This window comes from Danio rerio, chromosome 25, assembly GCF_052040795.2.
Source record: "Danio rerio strain M-AB ecotype USA chromosome 25, GRCz13ab, whole genome shotgun sequence".
Taxonomy (NCBI): Eukaryota; Metazoa; Chordata; class Actinopteri; order Cypriniformes; family Danionidae; genus Danio; species Danio rerio.
This window is the reverse complement of record NC_141045.1, coordinates 19732501-19737227: the sequence shown is the minus strand read 5'-3', so window position 1 is coordinate 19737227 and position 4727 is coordinate 19732501.

Below are 4727 nucleotides of genomic sequence, written 5' to 3'. Positions count from 1 at the left end.
AGACAGACAAAAGAGCACTGTAAGAACCCAAGGCCAACCGCAGATATGATTTAAAGACCATGAGGGCGGCACCAGCTAGGGATTTGCTTTATTTGCCTGCCTAGATTTGGTATTAGCATGCCTAGGTGATAGAGACAGGGAGAGAACACCTGAAAACCAGAGCTTCAGATCAAAATATGCAAAAACAGCTTAAAGCGAACCATGAATGCTGTCGAGAATCAATATTAAAGAGTTAGTTTATAGATATATCAGTCAAGCTATTTGTCAAACTATATATCTATCTAAAGATCTGTCGATCAAATATGTATCTCTGACTGTTTATGATTCTATCTAACAATCTGTCCAACAATAAATCCATTAAATCATCAATTTATCAGTCAGAACACTCAATGTAACTATTCAATTATCTACCCAACTATGTATCCAGTGACATATCCATTCATCAATCAATGCATCTGCCCAAATATGTAACCATGGACTGTTAATGTATCTATCCAATAATCTATGTATAGAACCATCTATTATATTATAGATAATATGTATCTATTTAGCCCAACAACCTATTTATCCAACAATTTAACCATCTATCCAGTTATATTAGTGTCAATTTAACAGTCTGCCCAAATCTATTTGACTCTCTCTAGCATTCTGTATCTAAAGATCTATCCATTCTGTAAAGCAATCCACCAATCAGGCCTGAATGGTAGAATGGCCAGACGGAAGCCACTCCCTGCCTGGAATTTGCCAAAAGACATCTGAAGGACACTCACACCATAAAAAACAAAATTCTTTGGTCTGATGAGACTAAAATTGAACTTTTTGAAGTGAATGCCAGGCGTTACGATTGGAGACAACAGTCACTGCTTATCACCAGGCTAATACCATCCCTAGAGTGAAGCATGGTGGTGGCAGCATCATGCTGTGGGATGTTTTTCAGCTGCAGGAACTGAAAGACTAGTCAGGATAGAGCGAAAGATGCATGCAGCAATGTTCAGAGACATCCTGAATAAAATTCTGCTCAATTTAGAGCTTCACGGCAAAGGATGTTATTTTTCAGGTTTTTTATTTTTGATAAATTTGCAACAATTTAAAAAATCTTTTTTTCACATTGTCATTATGCAGTTTTATGTGTATAATTTTGAGGAAATTAATTAATTTAATCCATTTTGGAATAAGGCTGTAACATAAGAAAATGTGGAAAAAGTGAAGCGTTATGAACACTTTCCGGATGCACTGTCTCTGCTGTATACTGTATCTATGAAACTATACTATCTATCAAACAACAGCGGGGAAAATATTCAAGGTGTACTCGCTGCAGCCCGCAGCTTGATGAAATAGGCAATTGGCAACTATGTAGTGGACCTTGTACCGCCCACTAAGGTAACGCCCATGCCACTGAGATGGTAGGGTTTAGGGTAGGGGGAGGTGTAGGCAGAGTCGCTGCTAAAGGGGGGAAAGTTAGGAAGATTCTAAGGGCCCATGCATTTTGGGGGCCCCCAGAGATTTTCACTTACGTTCGTTTTTATGCTCTGTTGAAGTCTGTGAAAAAAAAAAAAATCACACCTGAGCAATTCATGTGACTTCATTCTCCATATAAAAGGCCACTTTAAGATGCCAAAAAAGCCATCACCAAAAAGCCTTTTATATTGAATATGTTTCAGTAGTTCAGTACTTTCTCCTTGTGTCATTTTATTGTTTTTACACAAGAAAATTTTCAGATTTTTTTTGTTTTATTTTTATGTATGTAAAGTGTTTTTTTTTTATCAAAATCTGGTTTAATTTCATGTCAACAGCTTTTTACAAAATACTATTCACAGTACGTGTTCGATACTTATTTTCACTGCTGTTTCTAACTGCCTATATCCAACTGTATTTGTAATAAACCAAGAAATATCTTAATTTTGCAACATGAGGATGAGATAGATGTTGTCAGAATTTTTATTGTGTTAAATGTTCAGAAAGGTGGCCATCTCAAGGTTTTACAGCAGATCAAACATCACTAGGGTGACCAGAAAACAGTGTAGGACCCGTTCTGGCAGGCAGCACACTAGTTCCTTGTTTTCGTCACTGTTATGTGTCAAATTCCCTTGCGTTTTCTCTTTTTTCCGAGGAATGTTGTCAGTGAAGCTTATCAGTCAATGAGACAGCTGACATTTATCTTGCCTTCTGACTCTGCCTCCCCTTTGGTTTTAGTCAGCTGTGGCCCGAAATCACATTCCAATCACTCTTACCTGGAGCCTCTGGACGAGTCTCATGCCGTCGGATAATTCCTAAGTACATAAAGTAACTTGCCAGGTAACACCTAGACTGTTTCTTTTTTTGTCAATACTCTAATCATAACCTCAACCACACGCTTCCCAAAAAGGGAAATGTCAGATTGATAAGAATGTTGCTTAAGCCTAGATCCAGCCCAAGGCAAATCGCTAAACCTGGTTGACAAAAAAATGTTGTTCCCGGACCAACAATGACATACCACGCAATACAAAATAATAATAATAATAATAATTCATGGTAAGCGGCTTGTTGTATACAACCACTATGACCTATGAACACTATGAATGATGACAGCTGCTGCTGTTTAACAAGATATTGAATGTGCAAGAGCGCCCCCTACAGGCACAGTTACCAATATGCTGTTAAAACCCAGAAGAAACAGGTGTCACTGTCCACATTAACATAAAATATATTGTAGTTTCTAAAACTGAAAACACACATCCAGTTATAAATTTATATTTAAAATACCTTTATATCTTCATTATTTACATATCAGATATACTATTTGTCAATTTACCTACCAGTTCATCTAGCCAAAAGTAAGTCTTTCCATTTACCTACCCATCCAATTATCATATTATAGATCTGACTATCCTTGATTTTGGCTAGACTGTCTACCTAATTATCAGATAACCTATCTATTAAACTCTTCCCAGCAAACAATTTTGTGTTTAATAGACATCTAATATACATCTAAATGTAGATAAGACTTTATTTGCGTAATCTTTCATTTCTGTTTATTTGATGACTAGTCTAGTTTTGGCCTATTGTTAGACCTAGATTATCACTGACAGCCCAAATTTAGCCTTGTTTTAGCCAAGACAAATATGTTTAGACGTCCATTAGACGTCTATTAGACATCTTTTAAAAACAAAAAATGCTTGCTGAGTTCATGCATTCATCCACCCGTCCGACACCTATATTCATCAATACGACTATCTTACCAACAATTCTTCTGTCTACTCGACTCTCTATCAAACTATGCAACAATCTATCTATCAAATATGCATCTATCCAACTCTTCATTGCAGTCTATCCGAGTGTTTTTGTAACTATTTGACTGTCTATCTGACTGTGTATCTGATTCAAGTACAGCAGTCAACATTTGAAATGGATCAAAACAGTTTATCAAAGTTGTCAAAGACAAGAAAGGGTGTTGATTTTGATTTTAGGACAACTTTGATGAAAGCTTTGATCCACTTCAATGTTGACTACTGTTTATCAGACTATGACTCCAACTTTCAATCAAGCTTATCTGTCCATCCACCAGCCCATCCATTTATCCATCTATCCATCTATCCATCCATCCATCCATCCATCCATCCATCCATCCATCCATCCATCCATCCATCCATCCATCCATCCATCCATCCATCCATCCATCCATCCATCCATCCATCCATCCATCCATCTATCTATCTATCTATCTATCTATCTATCTATCTATCTATCTATCTATCTATCTATCTATCTATATCTATCTATAGCAAATATGACTACATACCTGACCATTTTATTTTTTATTCAATTGGCTGCATGCCCCTTTATAGTGTGCCTACACCATATTATTTTACAATAACTTCAGTACACAATGGACCAGTTGAGTTTCCACATGCTTATCTAGGAACATTTTCTCAGCTAAAGGCCAGATAAACATGACCACGAACCATGACCATGAGGAAGGGGGGGTTCATGCAAAACAAATGCCTTATTCAAAGACTAAAAAACACCACGTTGGACACCAAGCCAGAAACAGGGTCATATTTCTCTATACTGTCATTATAAACATTCAAGCACAACAGTTTTAGTGACTACCAAGTGTTATGGATCCCATCACATTTTTACTGTCACCAATAAACTCCTCTGGGGATTTGGATCTTCGCCCTGGCCTGTCTTGACTCTTCATGTGTGGGACTTGTGTTATTATTTCGCCAAGCAGCAGCAGCAGCAATGCTTGTGCATCTGGGTTTCATCACCCGAGGGGAGCTACAAATCAACAGATCATTTCTAGTTGCACCGTTAGCGCTAAAGGGGGAAAACAAGCGCTAAGAAGGCAAGCGTCTAAGCAAGAGCGCTTCGTGTTTGGCAGGGAAAGCACCATGTAAATAAATTCCTGACATTGAAGGAAAGAATTCCCTGCTGGAAATCTCCACCCTTGTGTGGCGCGAGGTGAGGGGAGGTGAAGCTGCCGAGCCCCTCGTGCGACTGCGGACGCTTACGATTGGAGGAAATGACGGTGTAGTCTTAAGTTCGCAGCCATTAGAAACAATGGAACCGGGCTTCCTTGAATTGTGCAAGGTTTCCACTGCTAAGTGTAAGACAACACAGAGAGGATTAGCTTTTCCCTAATAGTGGAGGCCTAGATTGGAATTTTTCAATGGTGTGAAATGGTCAAGACGTTAACATGAGCGTAACACCTGTCCCTTGAGATTCCCAACCTGTACGTCACAAAG